Source organism: Dendrobates tinctorius, unplaced genomic scaffold, assembly GCF_039654945.1.
Source record: "Dendrobates tinctorius isolate UK_male_01 unplaced genomic scaffold, ASM3965494v1 ptg000003l, whole genome shotgun sequence".
Lineage (NCBI taxonomy): Eukaryota > Metazoa > Chordata > Amphibia > Anura > Dendrobatidae > Dendrobates > Dendrobates tinctorius.
This window is the reverse complement of record NW_027361671.1, coordinates 23,238,453-23,254,753: the sequence shown is the minus strand read 5'-3', so window position 1 is coordinate 23,254,753 and position 16,301 is coordinate 23,238,453.

The following is a 16,301-nucleotide window of genomic DNA, read 5'->3' as shown; positions in this document are numbered from 1 at the left end:
GGACCTGTCTTGCGGCCGCCAGATATAGTCTTGGTTTCCCCAGTGTGCTAGTTTGTTATTTGCTTTCTTTGATTCTGACCTTTGCCTGGATTTCTGACTCTGCTCCTGCCTGACGATTTTGTACCTCTGCCGCCCTCCTGGTTTACGATTCTGACCTTGGCCTGGTTTTTGACGCTGCGACTGCCTAACGATTTTGTACCTCTGCCTCACTCCCGGTTTATGACTCTTACCTTGGTCTGGATTTGACTCTGCTACTGTCTGCCGTTTTTGTACCTCTGCTGCCCTCCTGGCTTCGACTTGGATTCCTGACTACGCTTTTGGTTCTGTTTTTTAACCCCTTTCTGGCGACCGTCCTGCTCTGGTCCACTGCTCTTATTCAGACAGCTACCTCCTGGGCTCTGCTGTAAATCCAGATCCCTGTATAGGGGTAAAGGGTATCGGGGTTGCTCGGGGTGCTGTCTTACTGCAGCCCAGACTTGCAGATGGATGTCACAACAAGCATGTGATTTACAGTATATACTTCTGGCCACATTCCGACTAGACCTGCCCGGCCTTGCTCCTTTCATTTTCATTGAGTGAGGCCACACATGTCCAGTCAGCATATGGCCGCATTTATGTAAATTACCGTCACGAGAGAGTCCTAACAACGTTCAGTGAGCACTGTGCGAATTCAGAAGTCTGCAGTCACATAGAATGACTGCAGACTCAGCACAAACCTGGGAAACCCCTTTAATGCTTCTAACATAAATAAAAACATGAGAATATTGTCTTCACAAATATGACCCCACACTGTCCCTCTTTTGGTACATGCTCTTCACATTGACCTCTCCTTTCCACACTGGGATTCCTTTTCACACTGTCCTCTCACACTGTGTCCTCCATATAAGGCTCATTCTCTATACTGTACCTTTTCATCTTTTCATCACACTCCCCCTCCTTGGTATACTGTCCCCTCCTGGCTGTACCCTTACACTGTCACCCCATGCTACGCCCTCCTCAGTCTCTATTCTGTGCCCACTCACTTTTCTCCCCATACTGTTGCCTCACACTATTCCCCTCCCTCCTCATATTGTCTCCTCTCACATGCCCCTTTTCACCATATTGTCTCCTCATATATTTACCCCCCTCACTCTCTATACTGTCTGCTCACACATACCCCTGACTCCCCATACTGTGTCGACTTACATTTTTCCCATTGCTACTCATACTGTGTCCACATACATTCACATGTTCACTCCTCATACTATCTGCACCCATCCCCCTACTCACCATACTGTGTCTGCACCCTTCCCCCATTACTGTTTCCTCATACATGCCCTCATACATACATGCTCCTCATTTTGTGTCCTCAAATCTCCCCACACACATTATATCCCCATCCCCACTCCGAATCTCCACACACACATTACATCCCCCATTCCCGCTCCAAATCCCCACACACACATTAAATCCCCCCATCCCCACTCCCAATCCCCACACACATTAAATCCCCCCATCCCCACTCCAAATCCCCCCACACACATTACATAGTTACATAGTTACATAGTTTTGAAGGCTGAAGGAAGACCTTATGTCCATCTAGTTCAGCCTATTTTTAGTGCAGCTGTTCTGCATTGTTGATCCTGGGGAAGGCAAAAAACCCACACAGTAGCAGCCAATATTCTCCATAGGGAAAAAAGTTCCTTCCCCTAAGCTGGGTCAACCATCTACCTATTTTATTATGTTATTCGTAGCCTTCTATACTGTTACTCACAAGAAAAGCATCCATTCCTTTCTTAAATTCATTCTGTGAGTTGGCCATCACCACTTCCTCAGGAAGAGAATTCCAGAGTCTCACTGCTCTTACCATGAAGAACCCTCTTCTATGCTGGTGCAGAAATTGTCTTTCCTCCAAACGAAGAGAATGCCCCCTTGTTCTTGTCACAGTCCTTTGTACAAACAGTTCATTGGAGAGATCTCTGTATTGCCCTCTGATATACTTGTACATACAGTTGTGGCCAAAAGTATTGACAACCCTGCAATTTAGTCAAATAATACTCAGTTTCTTCCTGAAAATGATTGCAAACACAAATTCTTTGGTATTATTATCTTCATTTAATTTGTCTTAAATGAAAAAACAAAAAAGAATTGTCCTAAAGCCAAATTGGATATAATTCCACACCAAACATAAAAAAGAGGGTGGACAAAAGTATTGGCACTGTTCGAAAAATCATGTGATGCTTCTCTAATTTGTGTAATTAACAGCACCTGTAACTTACCTGTGGCACCTAACAGGTGTTGGCAATAACTAAATCACACTTGCAGCCAGTTGACATGGATTAAAGTTGACTCAACCTCTGTCCTGTGTCCTTGTGTGTACCACATTGAGCATGGAGAAAAGAAAGAAGACCAAAGAACTGTCTGAGGACTTGAGAAACTAAATTGTGAGGAAGCATGAGCAATCTCAAAGCTACAAGTCCATCTCCAAAGACCTGAATGTTCCTGTGTCTACCGTGCGTAGTGCCATCAAGAAGTTTAAAGCCCGACAAGATATAGAATAAATGGGCACCATCCACAATGTCAATTTAGATGGGATCACCTAGTGCATATAAATGGATTGACATGAAAACACATAAAGAAAAAAAGTATATGCACACAAATAGGGATCACCACAAGGATATGATAATCAAAAAGTATCAATTTTATTAATGGACACAACAAACAGACACTTTGTTTAGAAACAATTAAAAAGTCTGAACAACAAGACACTGATAACAAAACAAAGACAATGGGTCATTTTGATAAATAGTTAAATACTATGGGTCCCAAGGCCAACCATTCAGTATAATGCCAGGTATCTGCTAGTTACCATAACCTAGGGTCTATCAAATCAATTGTAATGACAATCATGACCTTGCATCAAAAATACCATATTATCAATAACTACTAGGGTCACTGACCTTGAGAAAGACACATCACTGTGTCGATACGCGTGGGTTTGGGGGTCCCATGTAACCTACACGGTAGCTTGTTCATCCTCAGAAACCAGGTGATATCATGCTAGGGAAAGGGACTTGTTAATGTATGTTTATTTGTGCTGGCAACATGATAAGTATTCAATTTTCTATTTATTGCATATGTAGAATCTCTATGTAACCATAGTAGTTATTGATAATATGGTATTTTTGATCCAAGGTCATGATTGTCATTACAATTGATTTGATAGACCCTAGGTTATGGTAACTAGCAGATACCTGGCATTATACTGAATGGTTGGCCTTGGGACCCATATTATTTAACTATTTATCAAAATGACCCATTGTCTTTGTTTTGTTATCAGTGTCTGGTTGTTCAGACTTTTTAATTGTTTTTAAACAAAGTGTCTGTTTGTTGTGTCCATTAATAAAATTGATACTTTTTGATTATCATATCCTTGTGGTGATCCCTATTTGTGTGCATATACTTTTTTTCTTTATGTGTTTTCATATCAAGAAGTTTAAAGCCCATGGCACTGTGGCTAACCTCCCTAGATGTGGACAGAAAAGAAAAATTGACAAGAGATTTCAACGCAAGATTGTGCGGATGTTGGATAAAGAACCTCGACTAACATCCAAACAAGTTCAAGCTGCCCTGCAGTCCGAGGGTACAACAGTGTCAACCCGTACTATCCGTCGGTGTCTGAATGAAAAGGGACTGTATGGTAGGAGACCCAGGAAGACCCCACTTCTTACCCCGAGACTTAAAAAAGCCAGGCTGGAGTTTGCCAAAACTTACCTGAAAAAGCCTAAAACATTTTGGAAGAATTTTCTCTGGTCAGATGAGACAAAAGTAAAGCTTTTGGGGCAAAGGCATCAACATAGAGTTTACAGGAGAAAAAAAAGAGGCATTCAAAGAAAAAAACACGGTCCCTACAGTCAAACATGGCGGAGGTTCCCTGATGTTTTGGGGTTGCTTTGCTGCCTTTGGCACTGGACTGCTTGATGGTTTGCATGGCATTATGAAGTCTGAAGACTACCAACAAATTTTGCATCATAATGTAGGGCCCAGTGTGAGAAAGCTGGGTCTCCCTCAGAGGTCATGGGTCTTCCAGCAGGACAATGACCCAAAACACACTTCAAAAAGCACTAGAAAATGGTTAGAGAAAGCACTGGAGACATCTAAGGTAGCCAGCAATGAGTCCAGACCTGAATCCCATAGAACACCTGTGGAGAGATCTAAAAATGGCAGTTTGGAGAAGGCACCCTGCTAATATCAGGGACCTGGAGCAGTTTGCCAAAGAAGAATGATCTAAAATTCCAGCAGAGCATTGTAAGAAACTCATTGATGGTTACCGGAAGCGGTTGGTCGCAGTTATTTTGGCTAAAGATTGTGCAACCAAGTATTAGGCTGAGGGTGCTAATACTTTTGTCTGGCCCATTTTTGGAGTTTTGTGTGAAATGATCAATGTTTTGCTTTTTGCTTCATTCTCTTTTGTGTTTTTTAATTTAGGACAAATTAAATGAATGTAATAATACCAAAGAATTTGTGTTTGCAATCATTTTCAGGAAGAAACTGAGTATTATCTGACAGAATTGCAGGGGTGTCAATACTTTTGGCCACAACTGTATATATTAGGTCTCCCCTAAGTCTTCTCTTTTCTAGAGTAAATAGACCTAACTTTGATAACCTTTCTGGGTATTGTAGTGAACCAACTCCATTTATCATTTTAGTAGCCCGCCTTTGAACTCTTTCAAGTTCAGTAATGTCTTTCTTGAGCACTGGCGTCCAAAATTGCACACAATACTCTAAGTGTGGTCTGACGAGTGATTTGTACAGAGGGAGAATTATGTTTTCATCTCGTGTCCCCAGACCTCTTCTATTGCATCCCATGACCCTATTTGCTTTGGTGGCAGCTGCCTGACACTGGGCACTCCAATTTAGCTTCTTATTGACTAAGATGCCTAAGTCTTTTTCATGTCTGATTTCCCCAGCAGTTTCCCATTTAGTAAGTAATTGTAGCATCTGTTTCTCCTTCCCATGTGCATAATATTATACTTATCTGTGTTAAATCTCATTTGCCATTTTTCAGCCCAATTCTCCAATTTACTCAAATCTGTCTGTAGTTGCAAACTGTCCTCCTTTGTGTTAACTACCTTACATAGTTTTGTATCATCTGCAAATACTGATATTTTACTGTGTAAGCCATCCACTAGATCATTAATAAATATATTAAACAGTAGGGGGCCCAATACAGAACCCTGTGGTACCCCACTAGTAACCCTCGCCCAATCTGAGCATGCGCCATTAATAACCACTCTTTGTTTTCTATCACTAAGCCAGCTACCTACCCATCTACACACATTTTCCCCTAGCCCAAGCTTTCTCATCTTACTTACCAATCTTTATGTGGGACAGTGTCAAATGCTTTAGAGAAGTCGAGATAAATGACATCCAATGATTCTCCTTGGTCCATTTGAGAGCTTACATCCTCATAGAAGCTGATCAGGTTAGTTTGACAGGAGCGATCCTTCATAAATCCATGTTGATATGGAGTTAAACATTTATTAACATTGAGATATTCCATAATGGTATCCCTTAGAAACTCTTCAAAAATTTTACCCACAACAGATGTTAAGCTTACCGGCCTATAGTTTCCAGGTTTCCTTTGCACCCCTTTATGAATATTGGTACCACATTTGCTTGCCGCCAATCAAAAGGAGCAGACCCTGTTTCTATAGAGTCTTTAAATATAAGGAATAGAGGCCTGTCTATCACATTACTTAACTCCCTTAATACCCGAGGGTGAATGCCATCAGGGCCTGGTGATTTCTCAATTTTAATCTTACTAAGGCGGTTCTGCACTTCTTCCTGGGTTAGGCAGGTAAAACTTAATGGGGAGTTTACATTATCACTCTGCATTTCCCCTGGCAAATCCTTTTCCTGTGTGAACACTGTTGAGAAAAAAGTATTTAAAACATTTGCTTTTCCCACATCGCTCTCTATGATTTCACCCTCATTGTTCTTTAAAGGGCCGACACCATCAATTTTAATCATTTTACTGTTTATATAATTAAAGAATAGTTTGGGGTTTGTTTTACTTTCCTTAGCAATGAGTCTCTCAGTTTCCACTTTTGCTAAATGTATTTGTTTTTTACACATTTTATTTTTTTCTCTATAACTTTTTAATGCTTCTTCATTGCCTTCTTGTTTTAGCTTTTTAAATGCCTTGTTCTTGTTATTTATTGCCCTTTTTACATCCTTATTTAGCCACATTGGTGTTCTCCTGTTCCTAGCCCTTTTATTTCTGTACGGTATGGCTAGCTTGCAGTGGGTGTGTAAAACTGATTTAAATATTTCCCATTTATTTTCTGTGCTCCTATTTTTGAGGACATTGTCCCAATCAATTCGGCGAAGGTCCTCTCTAAACAGATCAAACTTTGCTTTCCTGAAATTCAGCGTTTTTGTAACCCCCTTCCAGGGCACCTTACTGAAGGACAAGTGGAATTGTATTATATTGTGGTCACTGTTCCCTAGGGGCCCATTGACTTGTACTTCTGTTATTCTATCTGGCCTGTTGCTTAAAATTAAGTCCAGAAGGGCTGTCCCTCTAGTTGGGCCCTGCACAAGTTGTGACAGATAATTATCCTTGGTCACTGACAGAAATTGGTTTCCTTTCTGAGATACGCAGGTTTCAGTTTCCCAGTCTATGTAGGGGTAGTTGAAGTCCCCCATAATAATCACCTCATTGTGATTTGCTGCTTTGTCTATTTATTATTATTATTATTTATTGTTATAGCGCCATTTATTCCATGGCGCTTTACATGTAAGGAGGGGTATACATAATAAAAACAAGTACAATAATCTTAAACAATACAAGTCATAACTGGTACAGGAGGAGAGAGGACCCTGCCCGCGAGGGCTCACAATCTACGAGATATTTGATTCAATAATATATTTTCAGTGGCTTCTGTTATATTTGGTGGCTTATAACAAACCCCTATGAGGATTTTATTACTTCTCCCTCCTTGTATCTCCACCCATAGAGACTCCACCTCTTCATTTCCCTCTTGTATATCTTCTCTTAGTGTGGGCTTTAAAGTGGACTTTATATATAGATAGACTCCACCCCTTTCCTTTTTTTACGATCCCTCCTAAACAAATCATATCCTTGCAAGTTAGCCGCCCAGTCATAGCTGTCGTCTTACCATGTCTCAGTTATTCCTACTATGTTGTACTTTTCCTCATACATTACCAACTCCAGATCTTCAGTCTTATTGGTCAGGCTTCTTGCGTTGGTCAGCATGCAGGAAATAAGTTTTGCTTCCTTTTTCTTAGCTTCCTTCTGAGTACCCTGTCATTAACCCATTACTACCAGATGATGGAACAGTACGTCAGCTGGCAGTATCCCCCCGCTTTGAAGTGGGCTCTAGCAGTGAGCTCACCTCAAAGCTGCGACATGTCAGCTTTTTCCAACAGCTGACATGTGTCTGCAATAGGCGCGAGCGGAATCGCGATCCACCCGCACCTATTAACTAAGTAAATGCCGCTGTTAAGTGCTGACAGCGGCATTTAACATGCGCTTCTGGCCGCCGAGATAGAAATACGCCCATTGATGACCCCCGTCACGTGAGCGGGGGTCAGCGATGCATTGCCATCACTACCAGAGGTCTCCTGTTGACCTCTATGGTTGTTGATGACGGATTGCTATGAGCATCACCCTGTAGTCGGCGTTCATAGCAATGCTGTAATTCAGCTACATAGAGGTGATCTGTGCATCACCTCTATATAGCAGAGCCGATCGAGTAGTGGATGCTTCTAGCCTCCCATGGAGGCTATTGAAGCATGCCTAAAGTATCTGCAGCATATCAATCTGCAGCATGCTAAATCTGCAGCATGTCAATTCTTTCAGTGTTTTCGGTGCAGATTTCATCCATGCTAACGAATGGGAAAAACATCTGAAAAGTGCACAAAAAAAGCACCAAAAATGCATCAAAAATTCATCAAAACACATCAAAGATGCATGTATTGATGCTGCATTCTTCCTACTAATACTTCAAGATTTTTCTGCTGCAAATATTGGACGTGTGCACAATAACCTAAGAGTAATATTAGGATAGTGAGAGTACAGTTCAGCCTCAAAGAAAGGAAGACAAAGCCATAAAATATTGCACAAATACTCCAGAAAGTAATTTTGATGATGGTGGGTGGGGACCCCCTTCACCACTCTCCAGGTTTACTCAGGAGGGGCATAATTAAGTGACTACCTGGTCTTCACTAGGGCCTCTGAGGGTGAGGAAAAGGTGTGGTCCATTTGGGAAGTCATCAGGTGCCACTACAGGGAAATGTCTGGACCTTCAGCAGATGAATATCGTGTCAAAGGCACAAAAACAAGGCACAGAGGGTGAAGAAAGAGACATGGTAAGACAGTCCAAGGACAAGCCTGGCTACAGAGATTCAAAATATGAAGTCAGGGGCAGGAGCGGAGAGATCAGACTAAACAAATAAACAAGCCGGGTCAGTGACAGTAGAGTCAAAACAAAAATGCACTTAGTCAGGGACCTAGTGATGAACTGCAGATAGGTCAGGGAATAAAAATTCTTCAAAACACAGTAGTTTTAAATTCCTGCGGAGTCTGGCCATTCCTCTCAATAGCTGGGTGGAGACTTTCCAGCAACAAGAGAATATTGGAAGAGTATAATAAGTTGGAAGAGTTTGCAGCTAAGTGAGATGGTCTGACACTGAGAGGAGCAGAGCAGTGCACGCAGTAAATGGGACACCACTTACAAACCATGGGAGTCACCAGCATGACAGTAATGTGTTGAATATCTGCATCAGTGATAAATATGAGAACAGTAGTCTGTGAAAAATGCAAAGGTTCAATTGATAAGGGGAGTCTGTGCTGTAAATTTTCACTTCTTGTGAAAATATTTTTTTTTGAAGAGGGGAATCATTGATTTTTAAAAATACAAAAGAAAATACCTCAAAATACAGATATTGAACTGCAACTGTCCCCTCACAAAGTGTGCATGTTTCAAACATTTTTTAATGCATATTAGTTATACTAGTCAAATTTTAAATCCATACATGCAACACTAATACAGCACCATGTTGGAAGTAACATTTAATATTTTGTCATATTTTGTTGAAGAAAGGAAAAAAACATAAATATTTAACTGTGCATTTCTGTTTTTGTACATGTTTTCTACTAGTCTAATTTGACAACAGTACATGCAACACCTATACTGTGGCCCGCTGACATTTTGCTTTTTGTAACTACCTAACTAGCATTTCCAATTTTATGGTGATGTCAATTTGACATTACAAAGGCCTTGTCTGCATTAAAGTTACTGGAAGAGGGTGGATATAGTCCTAAAATACCTCAGAGTGTTGTACATATCTTTTCAGGGCAATTAGAGTAGCTAATACATTTTTGGTAAAATTTGCTGAACTTGGCAAATTTGAATTTTAAAAGATTTGATAATCTCTAGAGGAGATATATATTGGAAAGATTCTGCATCTCTTCTTTGCATCCACTCCTAGTTTTGTCTACAAAAACTGATTATAAAAAGTGTCTTGATTGCTAAATATTAACTGGTTTCATTTTAAATTGCCCGAACATCTTTTGATGTGTCAATATGAGTTGTCATCACTAGTAGACGGCACTCAACCTTCAATTATATGGAGCTATCTCTTCCAACAGATCAGTGAGAACTTCTATGTTAAGATAGTAGCTTACTACTATAGGCAAAACTGTCAAATGAATAAACAAGATTGTCATACATGTTTGTGATGTTCACTTTAGGCATGCAATTATAGCCATCCATGCTGCTTAGGTGCCTCACAGAAATGTGTGCAGATGCAAAAAAACATACTGCATCTCATAACTTGCTATTTCTTCACAATATATGTGACATATTAAAAATTCTGTCAGTTCTACAATGTTCTCTACAAAACACACCAACCCCATTCAGCTCACACCACCTAATGCATACTTTACAAAAAGTTATCTCCCAAAACCTTTTATGATCAGTGTCAATAGGTCAGAATCTCAATTCTCACTTAGACAATAAGTAACTCAAATTATGCTTGTGTTGAGACATCATGACATGGAGTAAAAGCACAATTCCATGTATCTGCATCTGTTGGCTTTCGTAATGTTTTATCGAATTCAGTAACTAGGTTTCATGGGCATTGATTTAAGATTGATTTTCTAGTTTTAACACTCATTAAAGGTGATTGAGATGGTGAAATAAGTTACTGCTGATGTCAGCCAGGTCAAGACTATTGAAATGTAAGTAGTATAGCATATATTGGTAACATGTGCACACTGCTGAATCAAGTACTGGATAATAGACTGTATTTTTCCATTTCTACATTTGACTGGTTTACAAACATATTTGTACAAACATTGATAAATTACCAATATAGTGTTACAGATCTTGATGCTGGATATAACAGAGGAGTAGTCATCTCTGCAAAGTGAAATTCTTCTTTCCGTGGTAGCCAAATGCTGATTAAACAACATGTTGACATATAACATAATAGATATGATTAACTTTAGTTTTCAAATCTCATATAAGTTTTCCATGGTTAGGGACATTTTTAAAAACATAGATGGGTCTATTTGTGCCATTTCAAAAATTATACTGGATCAAATCCCGTCTCTATGAAACTTCAAATAAGTATTTAAGGATAAAGATATACCTTTAACATAGTAATCAAGGCTGTTCCCTAGGAATGTTACAGAGACATAAGTTCCAGTATAGACTATTTCATGCCAACTTTTGATTCCCTATAATGATGTGAAAGAATAGGATAGATGCTCATCAGTCACATATCTTTGAAAAGTCTATATGGTATTTTGAGTTCTTGGTTGACTTGTAAAAAACCAGTTCCTGGAAAGTTGTTCATGACAAGCTATAAATGTATCCCACTGGAAAAGTTCAGATCAAGGTGGGATGGTTGTCATATCATCAAGAAAGGACAAGTCGCAGAGTAATGCAGAATGTTCTGAAAATTGTCAGTAAGTTTTCCCTAGAAAAGCTGTCAAGAAACATAAGATAAAAGTAATCTGATATAGCTAATTTTGATCATTTTGACCAATCGTCATTTGAAAATTTTATGCAAACCACCTTTTGACATGGCTGACGGCAGAATCCTGTCTTCCAAAAAAAGTCTGATGTTGGCTGAAGCAACATACTTGATAGCTACATTGTTACATTTTTTACAAGGATGATCTCTAATCTACCTGTTTGTATGGTTAGATTGTTTGCAGGGATAATATGACTTACAACTGATTGGTCACATTGAAGTCAATATCAATCTTTTGCATATGACTAGTTTTTTCATCATATGTTCCAAAAGTCATATTTTTTTCCACTAATATAGCCATATACGGGCTTGTTTTGGCTTTTTTTTGCACAACAAGTTATAGTTTTGAATGCCACCATTCATTCTATCAAGTGGGGTGAAATTGTAACCCCCTTGCAGTTTTACCATTGGTTCTTGGGTTTTGCTTTAACAGTATTTATTGCATGTTAAAAATTACCTAGCAATATGATTTTCCAGGTCAAGTTACTTGAGCATAACAGACATAAGTTTCATTACTGACACACTCAGAGATTAGGAAAGCTGATAGAAATGTTTTTAAAGTTATACACCTAAACTCAGTTGCACTACCTCTTCCCCACACTGACTCATGCAGACGTTTAGGTCAGTAGATCAGAGCTCTCTGTCATTATACATCTCAAATGCAGAGAAATATGCTCTAAGGTATTGTGGGAGGCATGTTATTTTCTTTAAGTGTTGCTGTCTGCTTATGATTGTTCCGCATCATACAGGGATAAGAAGTACACGCCATCAGTGAAAACTGTCTGATAACATCCACTCGGACTTAAAAACAAGATAACTCATCAGGTGCCAAATACTTTGATTGCTACTATTTCCACAAAAAATATATGTTTTATAACTTTCTGCAGCCACTATTCCATCCTTGTGTCCAGTTCAACATGAAAAATTGGCAGAAAGATCCTCTTTAAACCAAGCCACTCATTTAAAGTGTACCTATCACCATAACATGTGAGATTTTATCCTTTTGATGCAGATGTAAGTCTTTGAGTTCCCATTGTGCATGCCAGGATCTAACAACCCAGAAGTCCAGGCCCAATTGTTGATAGACGTTATAAGGGATTTTCTCTGCACTTTTGATATTAACTTATGCTTAAAAGAGTCACCAGTCTTGGACTGTACTCTCTTTTATGAAATAAAAAGGGCAGGACCAGCCTGGTGATAGGTCATTTTAAAACACTACATTAAATCTTTTAGCTATATTCTCACCTATATTGTCATCTATAATGACTTTTAAGGAAATCATCAAAATCACCTAGATTAATGGTATTATGGTTTAGCAATGATGAGTTGTGATATGTATTTAGAACAATATCAAACGCAGCAGAAATGTAGAGCTTTAAGCATTATTTTTGGCAGTGGAGCCCCTGTAGATAAACGGTTATGATACATTAAAGTCCGAGAAGTTTTCTCTTCAGGACATTGCTGGTTCATGACAGATTTTGAAAGGCAGTTTTTAAAGCTAGTCTAGAATAAGATCAACACAACAAGTTTAAAATAGAAATTGCTGAATGAGTTGATGATTGACAATGCTTAAACCACAAATTAGGCCAATTTTTGAAAAATCCACTTGAATAAAACAAGAACAGATTTTATGTTTTGAATGGTAACGTGTTTAGTTTCATAACATGAATACATGACATAAATTGATACAGAAAACCTAAAGAAAACAAGGATATGGTTTATTAGACAAGTAGCACTTTTGGTTAAAGTTTTAATGACATAAAATATCAGACCAAAGGATTTCCTGTGGCATTTTAGAAATTTTTAAGCTGAGCTCATATGAAGAACTATTTGGAAAATCACCAGCTGTTCCACAGAATGAGATTTTACAGAAATATAAACATTAGACTTTCAACCCACAAAGTCTATATAATTGAGCATGACAAGATAAAATGTCTTCTAATCTTGTATTACAGGAAGCAATTATTTCCTTGACCTTTCAAATACACATAATATTTTCTCTATTAACTTATAAGAATTTTTAGGGTACAGTTTTAGGACATCGCAAATTAAGAAGTAAAAATGGCATTTTAGAATTTTAGATTTGACGTCATAGTAGTCAATATAATATATGGTTTTGGTGACTGTACTAAAAAGTATTTTAGAAATTACGCCATAACAGTCATATAACTGCATTTCCGTGTATTGATCAATTCCACCTATGTTTTTGTTAAGATTAAATTTAGAATTGTTGAAGAAAATCAAATACAATTCTGGGAGATTTTACAGTATATCCAAGATGCACCAACCAATTCGGTTATCAGGATGTAAAAACTATTTTCTTCAGGTATTTAAAAAGAATACCAGGGGAGGGTTGGGCTAGAGTTATGATTCATAGCAAAGGGGAGTGTTAGGGAATGTTCATGATAGTGTTGCAAAACACACTGATGGCATTGGTTACAGAAGAATTTCTAAACTACTGAAGGTTCCAGTGAGCACTGTTGGGGCCATAATCTGGAAGTGGAAAGAACATCATTTCACCATAAACCAGCTATAACCATGTGTTCCCTGCAAAATTTTAGACAGTTGAATGAAAATTATTATCAGAACAGTTGTCAAAGAGCTAAGGACCACCTGTGAAGAGATTCAGAATTGAGAGTCCTCAGTGGTTGATACCTTTTAATGGCTAACTGAAAAGATGGTAACACATTGCAAGCTATACGACCTTGTGGAGGCATCACAACACATTAGGAGACCCCAATCAGAGGACTATAAAACATCCGGACTCCTTATCTATGTACTGGTCGAATATTTATGTTTCTCCCTCTCCCATATTGATAGTTCTGCTTCACGTCACTTGTCTTATCTATTGCATTTTTTCTATGCTGTATTGTGCATAAATATGTGACTCTTCAGATTTTGTATTAGTCTAGCCTGATGAAGAGACCTGAGTAGTCTCGAAAGCTTGTAATGTGTTACCATCTTTTCAGTTAGCCATTAAAAGGTACAACCACTGAGGACTCTCAATTCTGAATATTTTTCTATCTACTGGCTAACACGGTACAAAGATATACATCTTTCCTGTATTTTTTTACAGGCACTCTTACATAGTTCTCTTAGATCTTTGTAATGAAACTGAAAAAAAACCTAAAGAAAACTGCGATAGATGAGCATTAAAAGTATGGGGAATGGGTGTGAGAAAGGTATGAAGGTGGAGTTGTCTTAAAGTAGCAGTTGAACATGTATTTTTGCCTGGTAGTGTAAATAATTGAAGCCAGCAATATGAAATCACTGCAAGGCAGGCTGAATTACGAGGTGTCAGTCATATTTCAGTCATAATAAGGAATTTTTTTATTACATTTTTGTGGCTTTACAAGGAAATTTTCAACATTTATCAACAAAGAAATTAAAAGATTACATGGGAATGATGAAGAATGTGTGTTTTTTTCTATTGAAAATATTGCCTGTACAGAGAATCTTGGATAAATCCCAAACACTTACTTGTGGGTCAGCTGGATTTTTCCTTGTTCTTTATATTTAAGTTGTAGTCAGGAAAGATTAGTTATGTTAAATCATGGGAGAAATATCATTGATATTGTAGAGTTCTGCATGTGTTATGTGATTTTTATGCTACATTTGCCGCTTTAAGAATAAAAGTGGCAAATGTAGCATAAATTACTTTTAGTAAATGAAATATGGTTAGATAGGCAAATAGGTGGAAATCAGATTTATCAAGTCATGAAAAATTTAAATTCTCACTCCAGCCGGAGGTGGAAGAAAATGGAAAAACATGAAAAATGGAAAAAGAGCTCTAGACTATAGAGCTCAAATTTTGTATCACTTTGATAAATTTGGTGCAGCTATAGACAACATAGACATAAGCAAAACTGATTTCAAAGTTAACCACATGATATATTTTCCTTTAGATGTCCTGATGCCTGAACCCCTAAAAATTTCTAAAATTTAACTTCACATGTTAGAAGCTTTGATATACAGTACATACCTTTCCTCTAACTGCCAATGTAAAGTTAATTCATCCTAAAAAAAACAAAGAAAAAGTAAAGACTAATAATAAAGGAAATACAATTAATTAATTTTTTCATAAAAAAATGTTTACCATGCCTTCATTCATTTCGCAATTATTAGCAAGATCAATGGATGACATGAGATAATAGTACAGAACATGCTCCCGCTCTGTATTTAAGAATGCTGAAATCTCCAAATCAGAAAAAAAATAAACTAGCAGTAAAATTATAATGCGATTTCTGATTAAAATCTGCTTTTCTTCACTACAAAAACACTAAGGACTTAACATTTGCCCTATTAAACTTTTTATAGTTATTTATAAATAAATTCTCCAACGCATGGAAAAGCTTCAATATTCTCATGGGAAAGCTGAAAATCCCAAAGGAGAAAAAAAGATGCAACAAGTAGACTACAGCCGTTTCTTGCCAAGAAAAAAGCCTGCAAACGTTTGAAATGTTTAGAGCTTCTGATTAAACCTCCGGTGGTATGTTTCCTCCAGTTTAAACAACACATTTATCAGAAGCTGTATGTCAGCTGAAGCATGATTTATATCATTCGACTGAAATTGGCTGAATAAATTATGCTATTTATTGCACAGTAAAATAAGCAGGGCACGGGGAAATGTTCACGATATATCAGTAGTCAACAGAATATGCTTGTCTGTGTAAAAAGCAAAACTAAACATGTCAAAAGAACGCTACCTATACGAAGAAGAGAAATCTAGTATTAAGTGAACATTGTCAACAGTTTCAGCGAAACAGATTCACAGCAGGGAGCTAGAAAATAGGTGTGAAATGATGTGAAATTGGTAGAACTCAATGCTGAGCAATTTTTTTTTCCCGTCAGTAAAAGGGCATTATTCCATATAAAGAGCAAATCTGCTACTCTGCTAACATGCATCACTTTAAAGGGGCTGTGTTGTGCCCTCTTCACTTCAAATTGTAAATGTCACATAGTGCTGAGTATAGAAATACATAGACTGTCTGCAATAAAAGGCGATTTCATACAAAAAAAAAGTTGGTGATGACACAGGTGCTGCAACATAATGTGCAAAATGTTTGTGTTAAGGTATGTGGGTTGGTAAGTTTTGCTCTACGTTGAACTAAAAGGGAATGTGTCAGCAGGATTTCATACCACAAACTATATGCACATGTAGCTCTTTCAAAGACAAGTCCAGCAATACCTTTACATGGCTGGTCCATTACTGCATTACTGAGAAATCAGCATTTGAATAATATGAAAATGAG